Source organism: Macaca thibetana, chromosome 7, assembly GCF_024542745.1.
Source record: "Macaca thibetana thibetana isolate TM-01 chromosome 7, ASM2454274v1, whole genome shotgun sequence".
Taxonomy (NCBI): domain Eukaryota; kingdom Metazoa; phylum Chordata; class Mammalia; order Primates; family Cercopithecidae; genus Macaca; species Macaca thibetana.
In genome coordinates this window covers 85,450,805-85,462,770 of record NC_065584.1, presented here as the reverse complement: position 1 = coordinate 85,462,770, position 11,966 = coordinate 85,450,805, and positions in this window count along the sequence as shown.

Below are 11,966 nucleotides of genomic sequence, written 5' to 3'. Positions count from 1 at the left end.
GGTTTTAGGGAACTAACGAGTCTCAGTGCCGAATGAGGATATAGTTCCTCAGTGTAGACTTTTAGAAACTATGCAAGCACTTGGGTCTTCAAAAAAAAATTAGTTGGTCCCTGGGCTGTCTCTTATAACTTTAATATTTACACTATGACAAAGTGAAAGTGCTTATTAGTGTTTGAGAAAAAGCAATACCTTTCTCTTTATTCATTCCAATGAGCCTATTTTACATGAGCAAGAAAGCACTGGAGAGATAGAGACCCATGGGATATTTGCCTAGCCTAAGTGAGTCTCAGATGGAAATAAATATGAAAAGTGTTAGCATGGGACCTGTGAGAAACTGATTCTGACATCTGGTCTCCAAAGGGTCAAGCCTCAAATAAGTGACCTTTGACATGCCCCTTCTCTAGTTCTGCCTGGAGCTGCCCACAGTTCCCAGTGGTGTCCAGTCAACTCATTCTCCTGATGCAGGATCATCAGAGAGAATCTGGAGTAACGGCAGCTGCGGGTAAGGGGCTGCCAAATAATAGTGGAACAAAGATCTCTTCCAAGTTTCTGTTTCCTCCGAATAACTCAAACACCTCAAGAGTCCAGGTCCCCCTAAAGACTGCATTTTCTTAGCTGCATTCTCTCTAGTTGTGATGAGTGTCTCAAAAAGGAACAGCTCTCCTTCTGAGTTTATGACAGTTTATGACCTGCCACTTCATTTCCAGCAGTGTGTCCCAGTTCCTCTTGCAATCCACACAGGACACTTTTTCTTTCAGCAGCCTGGTGTGAGCTCTTGCCTCTCAGGATTAGCTGTGATCTTACTGCTGGGGCGGGAGCACACTTAGCCACAGGGCCCAAAAGAACTACTGTCACTGAAAACAGTACCTTCCTGTATTTAGGGCTCTTCCTCTCTGCTGGTACACCCAGGGAAAAACCCGGCAGAGTCCACCCACAGTCTTTGAGGATTAATTCTGTAAGAACTTTTTACGCTGAAGGGAATCCTCCTCCAGGGGATGATTCTGCTCTGTGCTTCCGAGCTCTGACGGCAATCACATCAACATCGCCGGGGCCTGTGGCAGAAGAGGAACACCACCCACTGGAAACCAGGGGCAAGTTGCTCCTCTGTAGTTCTGGGAAATGGCCAGAGGCACAGTTCTGCTGTTCCAATTTGCAGTTTTCTCTGACATCAAAAACAAAATGTGATTTGCATTTGAAATTTTACAGAATTCCTCATTTTAGGTCAAGACTGGCCTTACCCGTAGGTTAGTGACTTATGTGGTAGGATTTAAAACACACAAACACACATACACACACACACACACACACACACACACAAATATCATCCATAAAAAGAATTAGATTCCCACCAACCTGCTGTGGCATTCATCGGTGACCCTTTGAAGGTCAGCCATTGAAGGTGCAGGTTAAAATGCAAATTTGTTTCTTGGAGAGGTAGCGATAGAGCTATTATCAACTGTTAATGCTCCAGTATCGCTGGAATGTCAGAGTAAGAAGTTTGGGTTAAAAATTAACATATCAGTAAGTGAAGACTGGCTTTATAAATTACATATTTAATTTATAAAAATGGCAACATTAAAAGGTGGCACCAAAATGTAAATAGAATCAAGATCACTTTGGATAAATTAATGCATGACACATCCTTGATATGTTATTAATGGAAATGAGTTTGGGGGATATAATTTAGCCTTTGAGATTAGTGTCAACAGAGAACGGTATCTCCTCTGGTGCCCATGGCAGAAGCAGAACATTAGTACAATCCACCATAGATCAGGTTCACTTTGTAATTCAGTGTAAGTGGTTTATATGATAAAGAGGGCAGGAAGACCTGGTTTTGACTCTGTCTCTACTACTTACAAGATGCATGAAGCTGCTCAAGTCACTTAAGCAAGGTGAGCCTCGGGTTCTTCATCTACAAAAGTGGGATGTAGGAAAGAAGAGTAAATGTAAAATTCCTTTCAGTGGTTGTCTATTAAAGAATCTCTCCTTCCTGCCTCTATTCACATCCATCAGGGAGAGGAGTAGGCTGATGGTGCCAGCTAAGGACCTTGGCACTCCTAGACCTATTCCTGAACAATTAATAGCTCTGAATTTGGGACAGGAATGTTACTGTCATGGTTAATTCCTTCCTCATCTGTCTGCTGGTGCTTGTTCACAATGTCAAAGATATGGCAACTTCATGGGGAGGAAGGGCTAACATTTTGGTGTTTTTGCACTAGCCTGTATGTCTGTCTACTTTTCATATGGGAACCACTTTGTTGATTCAGACTGGAAGCTTCAAGAGGGAAGTTTCTTTCCATTTAATGCACTGGGAATGGTGCTCAACAGAGAACCACACTCAAATGGGGGCTAAATAATACGTCAGTATCACGGTTACAAAAGAAACACGTCCTTCTCTCACCGAATCACTAAATCCTATATTCTATAAAAACAAAATTGAACTGCAAACATTACCACCATGACGAGAGGATTTAGGCACACTGACCAACTGATTAAATTCTGCTTGTCATCCAGAGTGATCCTGGAGGCCTTCAGATCCTCCTTTTCCTGGAGGAAACCTCTCTGTGACTCTAGTCACATCTTTTTACACAGGGAAAATCAAATTAGGCTGAATATCTACAGTGGCTTCCAGAAGTAAACAGATTGCAGAAGGGCAGCCTGCTGCCTTAGGATTGCAGGGGATGAGGAAGGGGTGGGCCACCTGGAAGCGACCTCTACCTTCTCGGCACCTGGAGTTGATTTCCAGATGATCACATAGTTTAACCCTTTTCTTTTATAGACAAGGAAATTGAGGCCCAGAAAGGTTCACAGTCTTGCCCAAGACCTAAGATTAGAAGGCAGAGTTGGGATTGAAAATTGCTTATGCCACACTCAGACTTAAAGCAGATGACCACATTTTCAAATTCAGTGAAAACTGGAAAACCCATATGGGCCTACCCAGCCTGGAAAATCCCCATGTATTACCAATACATACTAAACCAATCAAAGATTGACAAGTTTACTTGAAAACCAGTCAGAAGGCCTCTCTCACATACAAAAATCCAACCCTAATAGAACACTCATCGCCCATCAGACTGTCTTAACACATCTCCTTTTTCTCTCTTTTCAAACCCTTTGAGCCTGTGCCAGAAGTGACAGTGCCTGCCACCCTCTCTGCAGTCAGTTCTGACCAGTTATCTGGGGTTTACATCTGTCCTCCGGCCACTCGTCCGCTGCACTTCCTGTGTCTGCTTGTTTCCCCCTGGCCCCAGCTTTACCTGAGGGGTGCTTGGCCTGTGCCTTGAGTTCCAGAGCCTATGTTTACTTCAAAAATATTAGTGTCAATTCCTTCAACTTGTTCCAAAGCCAACAGAGCCTCTCATCAGCAGGCAAGCCCTGCCACTTGTCATGTAACTGAGGCTGAGGAGCCTGCGAGTCCCAGCCAACTTTATCACCTCCCTCTTCTGAGGGGTGGAAGTCCCCAGCATCTCAGGGTCCCCTGAGAGTGCGGGGATTCCCACATCGGAGATTCCCGCATCGGCAAGTACCTGCTTCAGAGAAGCCCATGAGAAACTGGCCCAGAGCAAGCAGGGCCCGCCCTCCCATCGTGGGAAAGCGAAGGGCAGAAGGGGTCTGGCTGGAGGTCACTCCTGCCACTGGTCTTCCTCACTCGGGCCCAGCCTGTCAGAGGATAAAGCACAGTGGTGGGTCGGGGTATCTGGCTCTCCCCCACCCGCCTCCTCAGGGGTTCAGTAGTCCCTGGGAACAAGATTCAGTGAAGGAATTTCTGGGATGTTGGTCGGTTCTGGCCCTAAGGACACTGGGAGTGACAGTGGGCTGCTGAGGATGTGACAGTGACTGGGCTGTTCCCTTCACATGACCCTACCAGGGCAAGCCCTGGCCAAATCCCAGCACCTGCCGAAAGTTGAAGCTGACCACTGGAGTGATTAGATTCGTGACATGCGGTGAATCTATCGTGACCTGGGGAGTGGGGCTCCTGGGAAAGGACACAGCTAAGGAATCTCCTCCCTCCCAGCATTGCTTGACCCTTTCACAAAGACAGCGTTAGGTAGAGGAGAAAGGAGAATTGGCCTACTCCTTCCGTTTGGCTGTATATGGTTACAGAAATTGTCAGAACTTTACATCTAGATTCAAGTTCTATCTCTAGCACAATTAGCTCTAAAAGTTTGGGAACGTTACTTAACCTCCTGGGTCCTCTTTGTTCATAAAATGGGAACGTAATACATACCTTGGTTGGCTGTGAAAGTTATATGAGTCAGTGTTGCAGGGAAGTTGAAGGCATGCAGTAGATGCGCAAGGAAAATTAAATTCTGTTCCCCAGTTCATGGCTTGCAAATTGGGGGTTAAACTCATTTAAGCTCAGAGAAGACCTGATGGGGGATCAAGGGAGAAGTGGGAAGCTCATGGGCTGTGGTTCCCCCGATCCACAGTAGACTCCAAGTGACAACACCCTCACAATCCCGTGAAACTGAGCAAAATTTCTCTTCTTTCTTATGACATTTCCAGAAATGAAGAGAGAGGGAAGGAAGACACGGAGTCTCTGATCTTTGGCTTCACTTTGGTTCCAAGACCTGGAGTGGATAGCGTATGGAGGGTTGCCTGCTTGTCCAGGCAATGTGAATAAGACCAAGGTAACCCAGCCCAACTCTAGGACACAGCTAAGCCAACAAGCAGCTGGATCTTGTGTCTCAGCATTCACAGAAATGTATAAATCATCTGATACCAATTGCTCCCTGGCAGCCTCTGTCTCCAGAATATAAATGCCCAACAACAGGACTGGCAAAGAAACCAAGCCCTGGGCAATGCCTGCTATGGAGCCTTATTTCTTGTGGTTTGCTAAGAAAAAAGTAGGCCCAGGGGAGAGGAGGGGGAGAACCAGGAGGGTCTAAAGTTCTTCTGACTGAAAGAAAAGACTACATAAGAGAGAAAGAAAGGAATGAGTTAAGTAATAGAAGGTTGTGAGTTTATTTATAATTCAACGAAACAAATTAGCTTCCTACACAAACATTCTGAGGATTAAGTGAACAATATAATACTTTTTTGAGCTCTTTCTGATCAAATGCTTTGCTGTTAAAGGTTATATTCCTGGGGAGTTGATACTGAAGCTTCTTGTTCCTTGTCAGTAAACACAAGGAGACGCCAACCCTCTGTAAATTTAAGTCACATAAAACCTTTCTCCAAACTGTCTGGTCTCTTAACAGCCCCTTTTCACTGAACTCTCTGGTTATGGAATGTAAGTAGCTTTATCACAGCAGCACAGACTTTTGAAAATTTGACATAATAGAATTTCTTCCTCACAAGGCATATCAAACACCATTGCAAACTAGTGGGATGTTTGCTTTTAACCAAGACTAAAGCTGATGGTCTTTTATTTGTTTGTATTTAGATTATTTCCCACATGACCAATAAAATGTTCTCTCTGACCATTATCCCTGCTGACTAGAAGTGCCAGGAACCTTCACTCACCCTCACCTCCAGAGGTAAGGGTGTGAACGGATTGTGAAAAAACACAGCAGAACATTGGGGGCAGCAGAGAGAAAGTGGGAGGACCCCATGGGCAGATAATCTAAAAGCAGCAAAGAATCAACAGGAAACTAACACAAGTGCCTGAAGATGGAGACAACAATTTTTAGTGATTTTGGCTTGTCTCTGTTCTATGAAGCTCCAACTCAGTGGCAACCTGATGTGAAAATTTGTGAGATATTTCTGGATTTATCTCTATAACTCCAGGTCTGGCATGGTATAGGTTTCTTGAATGAATAAATGAATGAACATGTCAATCAATGAATGAACAGTAATATTAAGGAGGGGGAGAAAACTATTACAGGTCAATGAATGGGGTCCTGGAAGATTCTCCTTGTCTCCCATTGTCTTCTGACTCAGGGAGACAACAGCTGGAGCAGAGTCCCTAGACTTCGGGGACTTAGGAGGTCACACATCTTAAAGAGCATTTCACTATCCACAGCAATTCCTTGGGCAGTTTGAATTATAATATTTACTTCCATGATACACTCTCCAGCTGTTGTAACTGCTAGTGACCCTTCTCTGAACCCCTACTTCGTATATTAGACATTTTTTTACATGGAGAATTAATACAGCCTTGACTGCTATGCTTCTTTTTTACTTTCCTCTCCAATAAAAAGATCCTCAAGGGTCCAGACTGTCATACTCTTGTCTTTTGTGTTTGCTTCACTGCATATCCTAGAGCTGAGTACATATGGAAGAATGAATCAATCAATAAAATTAATGAACACATGCTGAGGTTTAAAGAGAAGAATATCAACCGCTTGGTTTGATTACAAAAAGCAACATCACTCTGTGTCTAGCTCCCAGCCCAGAGGTGCGGGCTCCATCCTCTTGTGTGAGGAGCCCACGGTGATGCACAGGCACCTGCACCCCGTGCCTAAACCCTGCAGCTGGCATGGGCCCTGTCTGCTCTTCATTCACCATTCTCACGAGTTGTAATGACAAGTTCAGCCCTCCATGTCACACTGTGTTTTCCATCCCGGGGAGTGTTTCACAGCTATCCCAAGCCCCACGCTGACGAATCAGGGCCGAAAACACACTCCGATGCCAGCACAGACCACGGAGCAAGGGTCAGGCAAGATCAGCCTCAGAAAAGTGAATCCTGAATTGCCATGGAAGTGGGCTTCCTCTTACAAGGACTTTGTGTGGAGATGCGCAGGTGAGCTGTTGGAAAAGACCCGTGGAATTCCCTTCCTCTGGGTGCCTTTTCCGTCCCAACCTCTGGGGATTCCTCAAGAATCGGGGAGGTTTCAGCACGCAGTGTGGGACTCTGTCTGCCCCAAGGTCAGAGGATTCACCTTGGCTTTTGGAAAGAACTGCCCAGTGTACCAGGTTTTTATTAGTTACTTTTAGAGTCGGGAATGCGGGCAGATTTATAAGAAAGTCGACAGAGCATGTCTCTCCACAGGGGAGAAAGCTCCCAAGCCCCAGAAGGCAATTTCACGGTAGCCCAGGTGGATGTCACGGGATGGAAACCAATCCTCAGTTGCCACGAGGAATCTGAGGAGATCCAGGATTACGGTTTTTATGTAACTGTCTTACTCCTGTTTCACAAGGGCCGAAACTTCAGCCCCGTTATGAAATCAACAAATGCAGAAAAGAGACAAGTGGCCACTAGATGGCAGCAGATGGTAAGAAACGTGAGTTGCAGGCGGGCTGGGCAGAATTAGGCTGGAAGCCCCTCCATTTTGCTTTACGTCTTTAATGAGATATGTGAAGAAAATTAGTCCCTTACATGCCAGACACAGATGCCACAGCATATGGAGACATGCCGCACAGCAATATTTCTCTGGTTATTAAACAGGAGGCACCTAACCAGTCATTCACTGCATCATCATGCAGAGTTATCCTTTAGGTCTCTCGATACTGTTGTTGACAAGGTAATAACAGAAGAAAGCAGTTGAGAAGACTAATGTCAGGACGTGGGCCTCTGGGCTCGTGGGACTTCGCCACGCCAGGGGACGGGGCGCATTGCCAGAAAATGAAGAGCAGCCCACTGGGGCCACTTCTCCCTGGCCGGGGGACACTGTGTGGCTCCTGCTGCCAGACTCAGTCCCAGCAGGAGTCTGCTGCTCTCTAGTCCCCTCCGGCAGTCCTTTGGGGCTCATTTATTCAGAAGCCCTATTACCACGAGACAATTCTGTGGTCTGACCTTTCCCCACAAACCCCAAATGGGAAAGGGAGCTCTGGGCATTTTAAAGAACAAACCACATTGCTTCTCCGGCAAAACTGAAGAGATATAGCATAACTAGAGTGCATTCAGATGCACGTAGATAGGGAAACACGGTTTCCATGCTGCCCCAAACAAAAGGAGGGAGTCCAGTCCTGCTGACTGCGGGGAACAACCTCACTCGGAAGACACTTTTTCCTGGGAGAGTGTTCCCAGGTCCAGAGCAGGCAGGGATTGCTCTACTTTATGACTACATTCTACCCACTTCCCCAGTCCTCACACTTTTCTCCAACTCCACCACTCAGTCTGACTATTCCTTTATTTAATTATTCCACACTCCTAAACCCAGGGGCTTCATAAGGCCTTTGTGGTAGCCAAGGAACAGAGAACAGATTATGCAGTCCAGGCAACCGATCCCTGTCTCAGGCCCAACAATAAACTGTTCTCTTACTAACCTGAAAGCCCAGAACTCCCAGGACTTCTCAGAGTCACTCATGAAGCCCCTTAACAGTCCTGAAATGAAGGTAACTAATACAGCCATTTTTCATACAGAGAAACTGAGGTGCAAAACTGAGATCAGCTGCAGCTCTCCTGGTCCCCATTGCTTTCCCATAGATTCAACCCTCTGAAGCATCCTCCAGTGAAAATGTAGTAGCAAGATTCACCCTGCCAGGATTTCTCTCCCCTTCTTAGATAATTACTTCCTGTGCTAGAAATCCTCCCTTGTCTGTGTGACTTTAGACAACTCGCTTAACCTCTCTGTGCCTCACTTATCATCTGTAATTTGAGGGACTAGAACCGATTGATGACTAAGGCCCATTCCAGCTCTGCAGTCTTGTGGCTAATTTCCCAGTCCTCTGCCAGCCCTCAAAGAGAGTCGTATGGGACACTTTTTCCAACAATAGCCAAACTCAACAGGAGCAAGCAGAATTTCCTTCTGCAATTGAGAAGCAATGGGGTGGTGGCTGGAGTCTTGTTGATGTCTTTTGTCCTTGGAGCGAGGCAAAAAGGGAGGCTTCAGATGTTATTGGCACTAACATCAGGACCTGGAGGTGGCCACACTCTTGTGGAAGGACCATGCAGAGCTGTCCCTATGGGCAGTGTACTTGCATAGCCAAGACTGGGGGATGTTTTAATAACTACTTCTCAATAAGAAGACCTATTTTATTCTGCACAGGGGTGTGGAGCCAATCCAGGTCTCCCAGGAGGAATCTACTCTCACCCATAATGGAGGATTGGTTCAGCTCAGCTGCTCTCACAAAGGGCTGAATACAGCATGCAGCAGTACAGGCAGCTCCCCACAGCTCCATGTGAAAATGACTCACAGCAGTTATGAATATCAAACCTCCTTTGATGTGTTCCCAGACATGAAGAACAGCCACGGTGGGAGGAGGTGGACTCTGGTTGCTAGCTCTGTGGGGTGGTGCACAGAGGGCCTGGACACATCTGGTACCATCCTGAAGCTCCAGGAGAAATTCAGGCTGGGTAATTACCTAGGACTTCCTAGGATAACAGAGCTTCCTTTCATCTATCTCTCTCCCTCCCTCTCACTCTCTTTCTGTCTCCAGCTACAAGGGAATTAGATTCTCCAAGAAATTACAACCTGTTTTTGTACCTTCACCTTTCCCGAGGGATAACAATTCACATCCCTGAATAAAAGTTGTTTTATTGAGCACAAAATGAATGCACCCCCTCGCTCAGCATCTGTGCCAATTGCCTTAAAGCCATAGACCTGGCCTCCGTCAGCCAAGTGAAAGAATTTTCCTCTGTCGTGGCCATTTCCAGACTCTCAGCCTTTCAAGTAGCCACATGGTACCTTGTCCTCCTAATAGGCTCTCAATGATGATTGAATACAAAGGCTCCAATTCTCTCTTCTGTTGGCAAGACCAGGTCGATCACAGTCATCCACAGCAGAAGACAGTGGTGCTGACAGTCAAATGAGCATCAGGGCACACAGCAGAAAGGGAGAGTCAGCCACTGTCCCTTCATGCCCATTTCAACAGAAAGCTTATTTATATGCAAGGGGTGTTCCCCTTCCAGACAGGGTTCAAGAGCACATTGGTCCCTGGCAACTTAAGCAAAGTCTTCATGGTTATATAAGGGAGTGGCAAAGGACATGTAGGAAGAGAATCAGTTCTACCCCATGCCTGCACATTTCATTTTCTGAAATGAAGCTGATTTTATTTTGCAGTTAAGTTGGCCTTTGACTGAAAAGCTCTCATACACCCGCAGAGGTCTGCACATACCCACACATGGAAATAACATAAACAGCTACTCTTTACTGAGCAGTGACCACGTGTCAGGCACAATGTCTCGGGCTTCACATGCATCATCTCTAATCCTCATTGACATTCTTGGTGTAGGAGGGCAGCTATTGTTATTCCTGTTTTACAGATGAGGAGCCTAAGGTCAGAAAGGCTAGGAAACTTTCTTAAGATTGAACAACTACGATAGAAGAGCTAAAATTCTAGATAGTTGGATTCCAAAGCATCATCTCTTAACCACTGTACTATGGGGCAATATGCTTATTAGCAAGTGCTTACTCTGTTGCAGGCACTGGAGTTATGAAGTAGTGCAGGAAAGACACAGTTATTAACTTCACAAAGCTTCATTTTTACCACACACTCATGCACACAGAGCTACACACACACGCCAGAGTTACTGTAACTGTGGTGTCTTCCAAGAGCCCTGTCACTAAGGTATCTGGTATCCATCCTTCCTCGGTATACTATTCTCGGTCCCCCTGCGCTTGAACCACAGTTTGAATTGTGCGTAGGGTGAAGACTGAGGTCTTCTACAGAAAGGCTTAAGCTGCTTGAACTTTACAGACAATTATGTGAGCAATTCAACCTTTTATACATTATGCTGTAGTTACCCAGCTCCTGAGCTAGTCATCGGGTATTTTGTTTTGTTTTTTAACGTGATCAGGAAGTTTCTCTGACTCATTTCTCTATCTTTTCAGAGGAACAGGGTAGGAGAGAAACAGGGGCAGGGACAGAGATTATTTCAAGCTTAATGAAGGTTCTGGAAGTCAAGTCATAGGTCAACTAGAAGAAATAAAGCAGCGGAAGATTTGGGGTGGGGCTGAAGCTCCATTGCTTCCATGACACCATAAGATAATTGGTGATCTAGGTCATCTAGGTGTGCAAACGTGAAACAAAACGAAAGACGCAAACATTGTTCTAGTTGCAGATTTTGCCAAGAGCAGATTGGTTGCCAAGGCTACTTCAGCCTTGACTCATATAGATCCATGATCTGGGAGACAAGACAGTGTCCTACTGTGCTGGACATCTTCCAGTGATATTGACCCAACTGGGGGAACTCCCTGAGGTTAAGAAAAACCTCCCTCCAAGGCTGAGTTAATGAACTACCTAAATGTAAGACAGGAGACTGAAACCATTTATGTCCCAGGAAAAATGCTGACTTACCTTCTTATGACCTAGACCTCTTTGCAAATCTAATGAGAAAAGTTTGTTACGTACAGATATTTGCCTCCAATTTTATTTCAGGAGATTTGTGCTCTTTCCTGGACTGCCCCTGAACCTGGAGGTAATAATTCTAGATCGAAGTCTCCCTAGAATCTTGAAAAGGGTGGACTGAGAAGACTGGATATCCAGCTCTAGGTAACCGGTCCTCCACTGCCACCACCATGCTTTCTAATCCCCGGGGAGCCTGGTCATCTTGCCAGACAATTGCTATTTCTCCTGACAAAATCTGAGTTAGTAAACTGACAGGGTCTTTGTTTCTGTTTCTCTCTATGCCTATCTCACATATGCCTATGCCTGTCATTAATGAATCTTAATCATCACTTTTATATCTCAACTCTGGCTCCCAGTTTCTGTTTTCCCACCCTTCCTCTGGGGGAGCCATCCCGGAACCCCCTCATTAATCCACAGACAGCCATCTCAGGACTTTATGCTAAGAATTCATTGTTCCCCACTTTCCTGCATTTGAACACTGGAGGGCAATGCTGGACCGGCCAAAGCACTCTAGGTGCTCCGCTCCATCTTTGTCTCAACCTTGCCTGTCATTTCAGGATGCAGCCTCTGGTTGGAAGCCAAAACCAAGGACCAGTAGAGCACCCATAGGCTAGCAGAACACTTAGGTCTATTACAGCAGCTCCTCCACATGGGATCATAGGAATAAAAGGTAGCTCATGGAAAAGCACATCTGGTTTCATGGGTGACACAATCCCCTGTGAAGGAAACTGAGAGGGATGCTTCCCTAACTGTGTCATTAACCAGAAACAATCTGTCTCTCTGACTAGGGG